The sequence below is a fragment of the Agelaius tricolor genome, unplaced genomic scaffold (assembly GCF_023055355.1).
Source record: "Agelaius tricolor isolate 1412-34295 unplaced genomic scaffold, bAgeTri1.0.p SCAF_39, whole genome shotgun sequence".
NCBI lineage: Eukaryota > Metazoa > Chordata > Aves > Passeriformes > Icteridae > Agelaius > Agelaius tricolor.
Window position 1 is genome coordinate 2,432,501 of NW_027269299.1, and position 14,704 is coordinate 2,447,204.

Here is a 14,704-nt window from a genome sequence, read left to right on the forward strand (position 1 = left end):
GTCCATGCAGTGCAGTTGTTGACGGTGTAAGAGTCTTTTGTAGGCTTGATGTAGAAGCCGTGGCACTTTTGTCCCTGTGTTTTGAGACCTGTGAGATCGCAAAAGGTCTCCAGTATCTTGATGTTCACGTTCATGTTCTCCCAGGAGTCGCTCAACAAGACCAGATCATCAGCGATTGCCATGGCAGTTATCGTACGCTCTCCACGATGGAATCCTTTGCCACTCTCTTCCAGCTTGCACAACAGGGGGTCCATTGCCAGGTTGAATAGAAGGGGTGACAGTAGATCACCCTGCTTCACTCCAACCCAGATCTGGATTTTGTCCGTGTGCGTGTTCTTCTTGATGGTGACATACGTACTGATGTCCTTGTACATATTGTCCACCGTCCGACGACGCAGGGATCCACTCTCCGTTGCTGTAAAACGTGTAAGATGTGCTGGTTGCTCACGGGGTCAAAAGCCTTAGCAATGTCCACGAATATAACACCCAGTGGTCTATGTGCATTTTTGGCAGTCCGAATTATAGTTTGCAGGAGCTTCAGGTTCTCAGAACATCCCGCCGCACTGATGAAACCTCTCTGCCTTGGGTTGAGGGGGCACGCCTTAGTCATCCTCGCCGTCACAATCCTGGAGAACAGCCTCAGCAAGATGGAAGCAATTGTGATGGGTCTCCAGTTGTTGATGTCTTTTAGGCGCTCCGGATTTGTCAATTTGGGGATCAAAACAGTCCTGCACCCCCTCACCATGTCTGGGATGTCACCAGATGTTAACCACAGGTCGAAGAGCTCAGCAGTCTGGGCATACCCGGGATCCATCTTCCTGATGTTCCCAAGGGCAATCCCATCTGGACCTGGCGCCGAGCCCTTGCTCATTTCCCGCACGTTCTTTTCAATTTCTTTGGCCGTAATTAAGTCCCTGAAGGCCTTATGGTGGGCCTTCCCTTTAATTTCAAAGTCTCCAAAGACTCTCAAATCTCACACCAAACTGTCCAGGTGTTTCCCATCTGGCCTTGAATACCGAATAAATTTCACTGGGTGATATATCACAGGACAGACATTCGATGTCGTCCAAAATGATCTTCGCTAATTTCCCCATCTAGATGGAATAAACGCTGAAAGCGGAGGTAGTTACCTCTTTTGATCGCTCTGTCCTTCATCCACTTCTGAAACTGTTTTCTTGGCTGCTCCTCCCGAGTTTCCTTTTTGCTTTTCCCCCAGAGCGCTGTTCTTATTTGGCTCACTGATTCCAGGCAACCAAAGCAGTCCTGAGCTGTCTGATTGAGCAGTGGTCGCACCTTTTGGCCTTCTAATAACTGTTCAAATGCTCTGGGGAAGTTGTTAATTGTCCCCTCTGATAAACGTTCTTTGATCCTTTTCTGATAATGAGCCTGCAGTCGCCCCGCCCTCTGCTGGCCAATGGTTTCCCAGGGACCATTATCCCTATCAAGGTGGTGTCCAGATGTCTCTATTGTTCCCTTCCCAGCAGCTGGTCCTCTTGGCTGGTGGTTCCCCCCAAGTCGATTGTTCACAGTTCCTGCCTGGGATTGATGACTTGACCCAGGTTCTGATTTCAAGTTCCCAGCTGCTCCCCCACCCACTCAATTCTTCCTGAGCAGCATTCTCCTTTTATCACTAATCTGCTTAGCTGTTTTGGTTGTTAAGTGTTCCGATATGAGCTTATTAATGTTTTTGTGACTCTCGAACTGTACCTGCAGCTTGACAAGTAGCTCTTCCTCCTCCTTTGTCCAGCATCTTTTGTGGGCTCCTCGGTTTGATGTTTCTTTCAGTTGGAAAGCATCAATCCTCTCCTGGTTTCTAACCAGTGGATGTGCCAATCTTTTGTGTTGTCCTAGGCCAATTTTAGTCATAAAATCTCTACCGCATACCTCACATATCCACTCTCCCACTGGAGGTCCCGCATCCTTCAGACCCTTGCACTTTGCAAAATGACAAACAGTACTGTGATGGTTAAAATCCTCCCTCCCACACTAGGCACACCGAAAGCACACCCACTTCCTCCCGTGAGACCCCTTAAGGTGTTCAATTAGGGCCAACATCGAGTTGACCTGGGTACCACAGCAAGGACATGGTGGATTTTTGTCAGGAACAGTCACCTTCACCATGTCATCCGGTGCTTGTTCACTGCGGACCTCAGGCACTGGAGGCAATGCCTCTGGTGTACCCTCTTCCCCCTTCCCACTGCCTCCCTTCTCAAGTACATTCTGATCATTGTCCTTAGGGGGACTAGGATTTAAGTCGTCCCCCTCACTCAGTTGTGGTGTAGGCTGTTCATACACCTCAGGAAACCCGTTCAACACTCCCCCATTAACAGAAAAATGAACCACCCCCTGTACATGCTCCTGCAGATCTGACCTATACAGTTCTAAAGAGAAATTCACCAGCAAGCCCAATTAATTTTCTGTCAATTTGGTGGTTGTAGATGTTACAAAATCATCTCAGGAGGTCTGAGTGCCCACCGATACCCTAGTAAGGTGGAACGGCCGCCCCCAGTTTCCTCCTCCGAGGAACGGATTTGGATTTGGAATAGCTGAGTCATGACCGGATTCAACATCGGGAATGGAATGGGTGGTCAGCCCACCTCCGAATGCGTCGCCCCTGTCCGACCGGGGGCCAGGTTTCAGGTAGTAAGCCTAACGACTTAGACCGAGAAACTTGTTTCACCGAAATTTGGAAGGAACTGTTGGGCTGGTGAGTCCCAATGGCACCCAGACTGGGGCAGAGATCGACTTAGTCACCCTGTTAAGGGCTTACCAGTGGGACCACGAGGAGGTGCGATCTCTGCAGCTATGCCCAGTTGTAATTAGACCTTCTCCAGCCCTCACGCACATCATAATTAGATGACGACACATTTGGCAACCATTAAGAGAGTCATAGTTACTCCCGCCGTTTACCCGCGCTTCATTGAATTTCTTCACTTTGACATTCAGAGCACTGGGCAGAAATCACATCGCGTCAACACCCGCCTCAGGCCTTCGCGATGCTTTGTTTTAATTAAACAGTCGGATTCCCCTGGTCCACGCCAGTTCTAAGCCGGCTGCTAGGCACCGGCCGAGGCAGGGCGCCGGCCCGGGGGACCCCCCCGGGGACCTTCCCCCACGCGAACCGCTCGGCCGAGGCTGACCACGGCCGCGCGCGCACCGGCCGTGCGCTCTGGGGACCCCGCTGCCCCGCTGGCAGAAACCGACGGGGCGGTGGCGCGCGACGACGACGGCACCGGCCGCCGCTGGGGCTCCGGCCGCAGCAAGGTGGAGGGCAGGCGGAGGCAGGGGCAGGCGGCGCCCGCCGCAGCAGGGGCGATCCATGGGAAGGGCCCGGCACGCGTCCAGAGTCGCCGCCACACGCGCGCCCCAGCTCCCGGGCGGGACACGCGGAGCGCACTCACCCACGCGCAGCGCCTCGTCCAGGCGCGACACGTGCCCTGGGATCCCAACTCGGCCAGCACACGCCGGCCCTCACCTTCATTGTGCCGCGGGCTTTCAAGGACGGCCCCTGACTCGTGCACGTGCTAGACACCTTGGTCCGTGTTTCAAGACGGGTCGGGTGGGTAGCCGACATTGCCACAGACCCCGGGCGCCCGAGTGAGGCCCATCAAGCTCGGCCTCGCGGTGCCGCGCAGTTGGTGTATTCTGAGGACAGTTCGCCCCGGTTGACTGCAGCGCCAGGGGCCGGCAGGCCCAGCCCCCGCACCCCCGCACGAAACGCCGCGCTGCGAGGACGCCGCCCCTGCCCCCCCCACCCCAGGAGGGAGAGGGGGGGAAACTGACGCCCCCTGCCCCGGCACCACCGACGGGGGGGGAGGAGGGCGCGGCGGCGGTCCTCTCCCTCGGCCCCGGGATTCAGCAAGACCTGCTGCCCGGGGGCTGTAACACCCGCCACCGCTCGCCCCCTGCCCCGGCACCACCGACGGGGGGGGAGGAGGGCGCGGCGGCGGTCCTCTCCCTCGGCCCCGGGATTCAGCAAGACCTGCTTCCTGGGGGCTGTAACACCCACCGCCACTAGCACGGCGCCGGGCGATCTGCCCGCCAGAGGCCTTCCCAGCTGACCCGGAGCCCGTCGCGGCGCACCGCCGCACAGGAAATGCGCCCAGCCAGTGCTGGCCGCCGGCCGGGTGGCGGTCCCCATGCTGGCCCGCCCCCCCCGGCTCGCTCCCATGGATGGGGTTCGCCCGGGGGATGGAGGGGAGGCGGAGGCGAGGATCTGTCGAACCTGCGCTGTCCGACCGCAACTCGCCGGGTTGAATCCTCTGGGCGGAATGCGTGGGCCCCACCCCTTTACCTCTTAATGGTTTCATGCCCTCTTGAACTCTCTCTTCAAAGTTCTTTTCAACTTTCCCTTACGGTACTTGTTGGCTATCGGTCTTGTGCCGGTATTTAGCCTTAGACGGAGTTTACCACCTGCTTTGGGCTGCATTCCCAAGCAACCCAACTCCGAGAAGCCCCGGGCCCGGCATGCCGGGGGCCCGCTACCGGCCTTACACCGTCCGCGGGCTGCGGCCTCGATCACAAGGACTTGGGTCCCCCAAGAGCGCCACCGGGGAGGGGGGCTTCTGTACGCCACATGTCCCGCCCCACACCGCGGGGCGGGGATTCGGCGCTGGGCTTTTCCCTCTTTGCTCGCTGTGACTGAGGGAATCCTTGTTAGTTTCTTTTCCTCCGCTGACAAATATCCTTAAATTCAGCAGGTCGCCACGTCTGATCTGAGGTTTTAAGCCTAAAGCTCGGCCACACCGCAGACGGGGGTGTGCGCGGAGATGGCCGCCTTGTCTCCCTTGCCTGCTACGCCGCCCGCCCCCCTCTTCTCCGTGCTCCCGGAGGGAGCTGGAGAGAGAGAGAACGCGCGCGAGCGAGCGATGAGGAGATGGAGAACCCCATCCCGGAGACGAGAACCAAAAAAGAGAGCGCCGCAGAGACGGCCCCGCGCGGGAGGACCAGCCGGGCAGCGGCGCGCGCGACAGCCTCGGTGGGGAGAGAGAGAGGAGTGACGGCGCCCCTCGGCGCGCCCCGAGACCGCGACAGAGGAGGAGGGGGCGGGCGAAGGGAGGAGGGGGTCGGAACCCCCGTCCCCGGCGCTCTCGCTCTCGCGTGCAGCAGCATGGCACGGTACCGCCGCGGTACCCACCCGCAGACAGCTACCCGTGCTGGGGGGAGGCCAGGGGCGAGGCCCGCGCCTCGCCTCCCCTTCTCGCCCTCCTCTCTCTTTATCTCGGCCCTCGGCGGCGCATTTCGACGCCGTCTCTCGCTGTCCCCAGGCCGCTGCGCCACCGCATCCGCGGCACGGTCCCGGTGAGGACGAGCTCCGCCCCAGCAGCTCGCTTCATTTAGGGGGACGAAGGCCCTGCGCGGTGAGGACGACGACAATGACCGCGACGACGACGCTGCCCACTGGGCCGCAGGGAAGGGATCGAGGCCACCTAGGGAAACGTTTCCCTCGCCAAACCCCTGAACGCCTTCCCGCCGGGAACCGGCAGGACACCGCCGCTGACACCGCCACCGCCGCCCACTGCGGGCAACCGGCCTGCGAGGCAACCCCAGCTGCGCTGCCAGGGTGGCCCCCGGACGGCGATTGATCGTCAAGTGATGCTCAGACAGGCATAGCCCTGGGAGGAACCCGGGGCCGCAAGTGCGTTCGAAGTGTCGATGGTCAATGTGTCCTGCAATTCACATTAATTCTCACAGCTAGCTGCGTTCTTCATTGATGCACGAGCCAAGCGATCCACCGCTAAGACTCGTCTGCCTTTCGTGCACCGCTCATGCTGAGCGGCCCTTTTTTTTGTTACTCTGGCGCCGAGGACGCGTGGGCGTGCGCCTGGCTTCGACCATACAAGCACACAGAAATGGAAGGGGAAAAAAAAAAAACTGGAGACCCACACTCCGATGGCCAGCCCAGAGGCGGGGGTGCCCGCACCCCCGACCGCCTCGCCCTGCGAGCGGAGACGCCGACCTCAAAAAAGCTGTCCTTCAAAGGCGGCCCAGGCGCCCGGGCTCGGCCTGGCCTCCATGCGGAGTGCCACGCAGGACGCGCCGGAACGCGGGAGGGCACAGCGGCCCGCCCGCTTCTCGCTGTGACGGGATGACACGCACAACACACATGGCTCGCAGCCGGGGGCGTGCGGCCATCGGCCGCCGCACACAGTGGCTCTCCCTCGGCCCCCAACGCCGCAGGCCTCACGGAGCGCCGCCGCGCCGCTGTGCGGCCAGATTTTCTCTTCCCCCCACAGCACGGCCTTTCCCCCGGGCTCGAGATGGCACGCAACGACGACCAGCCCCCACCGGTGCGCCTCCCATGGACCTGCTCCCCTGCCAGGCAGGCGAGCGACTGGCAGATGCACTCCGCCGCCAGCCCTGCAGGCAGGTGCCACCGAGACCGAAACCAGTGTCACCGGCGCCCGGGGCGGGCTGGACAGCAGACCCCGTGGCCGCTAGAGCCGCACTCCCAGGACCGCCGCCGCCACGTCGTACCGCCAGGGCCCCTTCCCTCGGGGACACGCCCAGCGGAAGGTGGTACGGCGCTGAGCTGGGGGGCAATGCCCGCTCTCCTCGTTTGCACGCGGAGACCGGGCGGGGAGAAGCGCCCCCGTGGCCGCCCTGCATGCCTTCCTGCGGCCCACACGCGGCTGGGAAGGGCGATGGAGGACGCGACAAGCGGGGCCCAGGACGGGACCGCGGCCGGGCGATGGCGGGCGCCTTCCGGCTCACCATCCCCGCAGGGAGGGACACCCGTCGAGTGGCGGTGCCGCCACTGCTCGGCATGGGGTCACCCGTGCTCGCGGGCCTCGGCTGCTGGATGGCCCGCATAGCGTTCGCCCCCCATGAGCAGGCGGTTGAGCCAGGGGACGGCCGGCGGACGACGGTGTGGCCAGTGGGCATTCGAGGAGAAAAGGCTGTCGAGGGGAGGAGAGGCGCCGGACGCGCCAGACGCAGCGCCGCGCGCGCCAGAGACCGCGGCAGCGGGCCGAGGAGAGAGAGCGCGGGCGGGCCAAGGTGGCCGTGACCCCGCGGCTGAGGAGGGGCAGAGAGAACGCGCTCTCTGCCGGCGTCGCCTGTTACGACGAGGCGAGCGGGTCGACCCCCGCGGCCGACAGCGCGCCGCGGCCTCTCCCCGGCGCGGCACGGTTAACCCCTGTGGCCTGTGGAGGGACAATAACGGCGACGGAGGATTACGGCTGGTGGCGATAGGACAACCACTGCAGGGGATGGCGGGATTAGCTGCTCCCCACCCCTCAGTGGCGCCCCACACGGCCACCGCGTGGCACGCCTGCTGCCACTGCCGCCGGCACCGCTGCCGCCACGGCAGGCCACGCCGAGCCGCCCAAGTCTTTAAACCACCGCCCGGCCCCGCCGGCCCCTTTTGGCAAACCCGCAGCATTTGACGACGCCGAGGGAAAAAATCTGGGGGGACCGCCGAGGCGCGGAGCACTAGGTACCTTGCCCTGGGGTGAGGGAAACGACCTGCATGGCCCCGCCGGGGTGCCTCCCCCGCTGCCGCCCTCGGGGGAGCGTCCACCGGTGGGGGCGCGCCCGACATCTGCCGCCACCACCGCCACGTCCTTCTTGGGGCCTGGGGTTTCCTTCAGCAGCCAGGCGCTGCGCAACCAAGAGGACCGGCATGGCTCAGGCTGCCCCACCAGCGTGGGGGACGCGGGCCCGACCACCGAGCACACCTCAGGTGCGCACGTGCACGCGCGGCACGAAGCGCAGCCCGGAACACCCGGAGGCCTCGGCCCTTGGAGTTCCTCTGCCACACACGAGAGGGGGGCCACTCAGCCCGAAAGCGGGGAACTCTGCCAGCCAGCAAAAGCCCCGCTCCCCGGTGCGGGAAGGGCTGGAGGAGCCGCCTGCTCCGAGCCCCGAAGGCGCACACGCCACCCGGCTCCCTCGCCCTTTCCACCTCGGCCGCCGAAAGGTGCCATGGCCGGATGGACAGCCGTCGCTTGATGGGCAAAGCAGTGACGGAAGGGACGGGTGCGCCTTCGGGAGGGGCCGTGCCGAGCACCCCTCCCTCCCAGCACCCGGGTGGCTTTCTCACGCGCACACCGAGGAGAGCCAAGCTTGGGAGAACTCGGGCCGTGCCACGGCGCCCGCACGTGCCACGCCAGCGACCGGCGTTCGGCGGTGCCGGCCGTGGCAGTGAGAGGCTCAGGAGCCCACGGCCGCACCCCCGCTCTCCGGCGGGGACGGACCGGCGGCAGACCGGTGCAAGACCGGGGTGGGGGGGGGGCTGGTGTGGGGGGCGGTGGGGCAAGCCGCTGCTACGGCGGCCAGCGTGCCATGCTTCTAGGCCCGGCCATGACGCGCGGTGTAGCGCGGGGAGAGCCCCGCCCGTGCACACCGTGGTGGGCGCGCGTGGAACGCTTCGCCGCGCTGAGTGGCTTTTTCCCCCTCTCCCGCTTCCGACCCCCAGCACCCGGAGGTGCCGTGCACCTCCGGTCTCTCTGATTCCCCGTCAGCTGTGGTCATCATAGTAGGCACAGACAGTACCATCGAAAGTTGATAGGGCAGACATTCGAATGGGTCGTCGCCACTGCGGGGGCGTGCGATTGGCTTGACATTATCTAGAGTCACCAAAGCTGCCGGGCGGGCCCAGGTTGGTTTTGGTCTGATAAATGCACGCGTCCCCGGAGGTCAGCGCTCGTCAGCATGTATTAGCTCTAGAATTACCACAGTTATGCAAGGAGCGGGAGAGGAGCGACCAAAGGAACCATAACTGATTTAATGAGCCATTCGCAGTTTCACTGTACCTCCCATGTGTACTTAGACATGCATGGCTTAAGCTTTGAGAGAAGCATATGCTACTGGCAGGATCAACCATGTAGCCGCTGCCCACGGCGGCGCTGCGAAGCGTCGCGCGAGCGCCTGGACGGAGTGCCCGGACGCGCCCGGCCTGCCGGCGAACTCGCCCCGTGCCAAACCCCGACCGCCCTGGGCTCCTTTTGCTGCTCCGACCCGCGGGAGCAGCATCGCGGACAAAGACATGGCAGCGGGCGGCGGCATGGCGGTGACAGGTGCCGGCTGCAGGGACGGCGGCCGGCCACATCGTGGCCCGGCGTTGCCTGGGATGGGGAACGGCGCCACGCGCAAGAGATGCCCCTCGGTGACAGCCGACCCCAGCGGCCGGCCCTTCCCGCGACGCCGCGGGCAAGGAGCCGGGACCGCTGCACAGCTTTTCGCCACTCGAATGGAGCGCGAGGCTTCCTCTCTCTCTCTCTCGCGGTTTTTTTGCAGGGGCCCGCGCCCCGGTTCGAGACTCGGCCTCGAGCTCAAAATGGACACGCGCGGTGCACGGAACAGGGCTCGGCCGGGGCTGACCCGCCCCCCCACACAAGCTGAGAAAAACCCGCCCGCCGAAAGGTCGCGGGCGAGCGACTGGCCGTCAGCGAGGTTGGGCCAAGCGGGGCCCCGCTCACAGGGAGCGAACACTGTCTCGGCGTGTCCCCCCGCCGGGCCGCACGGAAAGCATCGGATGTGCTAGAGGAGGCAGCGACCTGACGAGGCGGGCGCGGCCCGGACACCGAGGCCCCTTTACAGCCGGGGCGGCTCGCTCTGCAGCAGGCGGCGGAACGGCAAAGGAGCGCAGGGACCGGGCTCTGTTCCACCCGCGCCGTATCGGGTTCGAGCACTTTAGCCCTCTCTCTTTTCTCTCCTGCCTCTCTCCCTTCTCGCGGCTCAGCTCCAGCCGCACCGCCGCCCGGCGCTGCTTGCGGCCGGCACCCACACGGGCGATACCTGGACCAGGGCTGGCACCAGCACCTCACGTGGTTTTTTAAAGACACCTGAAAGCTCGCAGGGCCACGCGGCCGTCACACAGCTCGGGATGCAAAAGATGCCCTTCCCCAGGCCAGCGAGAGGGGCGACACCTCACCTGCAACGGAAAGTGAATTGGAAAGGAGACCGCCCTGCCCGAGCACCGGACCCCCCCCACCATGGCTTCCCCGTGACAGAGAAGCCTTGGAAGGAGAGCCGGCCTGCCGGGGGCCCTCTCCGACGCCACCTGAAAAGCCACATCGATCAGGCGCGGCTCTGGGAAGGAGCTGCGCCAACGGTGACCAGGGCCCCACGGCCACGGTCCTGGGACAATGGCGACGGCCCCCCGGTCCACCTGCGGATTGGATCGCTTGCGGCAGCAGAGGAGTGCGGGGGGTGCTGCCACCCGTCCACGGCCAACAATGGCTTCCCTTTCAGCTAGGCAACCGTGGGACTGGACCGGCCCCTGCCGGGCCGGGAGGGGATTCGGCGGCCCTCCCACCCCTTCCGGCCCAGGGAAACCGGCCGAGCGTGTGAGAAAAAGTTCCACCGACCTGGCGCCACAGGCCACCGGCTTTCACCTGGCCTCGTGGCGGTCGGCTTTCCCTTCTGGAAAAAAAAGCCGGGGGACGGCGCAACAAAAAAGGCACACGGACGCACATTTGCAACAACCCGTTCTAGCCACGGGGGCCGCGGGGCCGGGGACCCGGGGCGGGGGGGGGGGGGGAGGGGGGGCCTCACTGCCTCCCCACAACGGACCCACCGGCATCCCGCTCGCGCCTTCGTCGCAACGCTTCTCGGTGCTGCGGCTTAGAGCCACGAGAGAAAAATAAAAAGGCCCGCGGAGGCTTGGCGGGTGCCCCCCCAACTCCGCCCACCCCAACAAAAAGCAACGGACCCGGCGCGGCAAACCCGGCCCTGCCCGGCATAAGCAGCTCAGTCGATCCGGCCACGACCGAGGTAGGCGAGGCGCCGCCGCCTCGCCCAGGAGACCAGTCCGGGGGGGCTCTCCGTCAGGTGCCAGGCCCGTAAAAAAAGAACAAAAACTAGGCCAAAAAATTCTGCCCGCCACAACGCAGGTCCCCGGCTTAAGGCCAAGGAAGGGCGACGGCTTCAACAACGCAAGCCGGGGACCACCGCCGCCGCCGAGGCGGACCCACGGGCCCAAAACAACAGCAAATGATTCTGGAGCAGAGGCATTGCTTGGAGAAAACTCTCCCCTGCTTTGTCTGGGCAATCCTTAACCAGTGTCTTACATGGCTCTTGCTGCCATTTCTTGCTCAACAGTGTGATAGATGAATCTGATTCGTGCTAACAATTGTAACTATATTTTAAATATTTTAGAAAATATTTGCTAAAAAGTAAGAGAGGAAAAGGATATGGAATTAGTGACACAAAACAGATGTTTTCAGGTGTTCATGAGAAAACAGGATGCAGGATGTAGTTTGAGATAAGTAACATCCCAAAAGGCAATAGGCCTCAGGATAATGAAAGAATCGGCCTTGAAATGGACAAAATTGGGATGATTCCAGGTATCTATGAAATCATAAGGCTTCTTTTTGGAATATAATGCTGGCTTCTATAACACAAGACTTGGGGGGCATGTGCAGCTTGTGGGGTTGTTCAAAGGACAGTGATGATGAGGAGAAGCCTTCGTGGGAAGCGACCACCAAAACCAAAAGACCCCTTAGAAACAAGCAGAGCATGCACTGTGCAGTACAGTGACACAGATTTCAAGAATCAAAAATAGGAGGAGATTGACAGAAAATTATTGATGAATATGTATTAGCATCCAGTCTAGAAGTTGTGTTTGGATTCTTTATCTTTTGAATGGGAGGCAGGGTGAGAAAACCCCCCCTGTATCCCGACTGGTTTTGCTTATGCTTTATCCAAACCACTGCCAAATTATTTTGTATCTGCTTGATTATATTTGATTGCATGATTTCATATAAAATTGCTGCTCAATTCAAATTGCTGCTAAATTCTAATGTTGGTTTATTAAATTAGACATATAGGGACCTCCTTCATAACAACAGCCCACCTCAGTCACCTACCCGTTGGGACTGTGCTTTCTACTGAGCCAGTCCTGCCAGAAAAGCAGCTTTAAACACACCTCCAAGAAGGCACTGATCCAGATAAAGCACATCCATTCCCCTCTGCCCAGGGCCAGTCCCCTGTACATCTGGCAGCCTGCAAAATCTAACACCCCCTCAGGCTCCAACACATTGTTCCAGCCCAAAGCATAAAGCAATTTGTTTTGTTAAAGCTGAAGTAATTCCTGCAGGTCCTCGGCCTTCCAAGGCCAACACTGCCACTCCGGAGGGAATCCTGTGACCCCGAGCATTTGATGGTGACCACACCAAAGCAAGAGGTGGCTCCTTCAGCAGGAGAATGGCACATGGCAATGTGGTGCCTTTGTGTCCCCAGCCTTCCCCCATTGTTTCAGCAATGGCAGCTACACTTAGGCAGCTTCAGCAGAGCTTATTTGTGTTGGCTGAGTGCAGATCAGGACTCCCAGCCCACCTCTAACAGCAGCTTGCAATGACAACAGCACCTGCACACTGAGGTCTTTTGCTGGAGGCAAGCCTGTCACAAGCACACACCCTCTTCAAACTTCCCATCAAACAGAAAGGAGAAGAGCAGGAAAAGGCTACCTTTGGACCAGTCTTCCCCAGCTCTACACATGGGCCCATCCTGGGTAGAAAACTCCCGCCACTGCTGGCCTTCTTCTTCATGGTGAGAAACTTCGAGGGAAGCAGCTGAAAGGCAAAAATAAACCAGCTAGAGCCTCAGAGTTGGGCTTGTTCACAAAGGCTTTTCTTGAACAAGTGGCACTGGTGAACAATTTGTGATCACATTGTCCAGGACAGTCCTGGAAGCCCTGGAAGTTGCTTGCTGAAATACTCAGCACCAATAAATTAACAATACAGAGTGCAATACACATACTCCAACCACATGGCTCTGTCCCATCAGCTTCTCCGTGATTGCATGTGACATGGTTGGGGATTGCTGCTCTTTGGGCATTTCTTTCCTCTTTAGGTTCATTGAGGGAAGAGAAGAGGATCTGATTCCATGGTTAAGCAGGCTTGATTTATTATTTTGTGATATGTATTATATTAAAACTACACTAAAAGAATAGAAGAAAGGATTTCATCAGAAGGCTAGCTAAGAATAGAAGAGGAAGGAATGATAACAAAGGCTTCTGGCCTGGACTCTCTGTCTGAGCCAGCTGGGCTGTGATTGGCCATTAATTACAAACATCCAACATGGGCCAATCAAAGTGCCACCTGTTGCATTCCACAGCAGCTGATAATCATTGTTTACATTTTATTCCTGAGGCTTCTCAGCTTCTCAGGAGGAAAAATCCTAAGGAAAGGATTTTTCATCAAAGATATCTGGGACACAAAGGTGCTGAGACATTTTCTTCTGGACGTGCTGCAGCAGATAACTTGCTTTGCTGTACACTGTGTCTGCAGGGCTGGATCCGTGCCCACACAGGAGCTGGGAGAGAACAGCTGCTTTGGAAGCTCTTCCAGCTGGGACCAGCCCTGTCTCACAGGGCTTTGGGCAGAGTTTGAGCTTCCCCCCCAACATGCTCAGGTGCCCAAGGGCAGCTTGGTCTTGACACCAGCAGGGGGCTATTTACAAATCACAAACGGGACAGGACTGCTGTGGAACTGCCTTGAGCTGTTTTCTTTTCCAGCATCACTCTCATTACATGGTTATGACAATGGGAAGATGCCAGCAGCTCACATCCCAGGCAGCAGACCAAGAACCTAATGTTACAACTTCCTTTATAAGTTTCTTGACCAATCACATAAAGCAAAAGCACATTGACAGTAGTTCCATCCAACCACTATAGGCACTCGTACCTTTGGTTAAAACAATGCTTGCTTATTTTGAATACAATACCTGCTTGTAAGCCTTAAAGCACAATGCACAGAGTTCCATTATTAAGCCTTAACCCTCCTAATCTCTTGCTAGATAAACTTTTCTGTGGCTTAGGGAGTTATTCTAGACAAGCGTTAATACACAGACCATTGTTCTATTTGTCCTTGCTTTTCTACTTTTTAAATAATTTTTCTGCTGACCTATCTCATGGCAGCTGCTTAGCTCTAATCACAGTTCTACTGTATCTGAGGCTTGTCTTTTGCAGCTTTCCCAAAACCCTCTGATTTTGTGGATTCCCACAATTCTCCCTCTCAGTTCATCTCAAAAGAAACCTTCATATTTGTGTCGTTTATTACTTGCATTTCGTAGCCTTACTATAATATTTCTGCTTATTACCTACTTAAAGCATTTTCTTGCTTGCACTAAAGCAGGGGCAGGGAGAGCAGGGACACCAGGGCAGTTTGCAGCCTTAACACAGCCCACTGGGTACTTACAGTGAAAGATGTCAGTCTTTCTCTGGACAAAAGACGAGGTGTCCAGGTCTTCTTTGGGAATCCAGAAGCCATTTTGAAGGCAGGATCTCCCAGATGAGTGACAATGCCTCAACAAAACTGGAAGAAGCAACCATGGAACTCTGAAAATCCAGAACCCAATTCATGGCAGATTCAAGGCATATACTGGTGCTAAAAATTTTCTATGATTTGAAAGTAGCTAAGTGCTTGTTTGGTCTAAGTAGCTAGTATGTTAGGCCTCTAGTTGGACTTTATTTGAACTATAGGGCTGCCTTGTGCAATTCAAAGATGGATCATACTGAAACCTGGAGCTAAAAATCTGAACATTAATAATAGTTAGAACAGACAAAGCTGCAGCCTAAATATTACTTCAAAATAGCTAGAGTGGATATCCTCTTCTTTAGGCTGAAGCACCCCTGATCTCTCAGCTGCTCCTCACAGGACTTGGGAGAGACTGGAATGTTATGGCTAATGGCTTAAAAATTGTTATAAAGGACTTTCTGCCCATTGGGACAAAACTGTATAAAGAGGCTGCGACCACC

The 14,704-nt window shown here is 58.8% G+C and overlaps 1 protein-coding gene and 1 non-coding gene across 2 annotated transcripts in view; both read right to left on the reverse strand.

The window, feature by feature from the left end:
• LOC139603513 (zinc finger protein 594-like) overlaps positions 1 to 14,704 on the reverse strand; it is a gene marked incomplete at its 5' end in the record, with an annotated part of 428,549 nt that overhangs the window by 197,913 nt on the left and 215,932 nt on the right. The window lies entirely within an intron of this gene.
• Positions 5,594 to 5,746, reverse strand: LOC139603563 (5.8S ribosomal RNA). The gene has a single exon (XR_011683720.1). It is a non-coding gene; the product is annotated as a 5.8S ribosomal RNA (ribosomal RNA).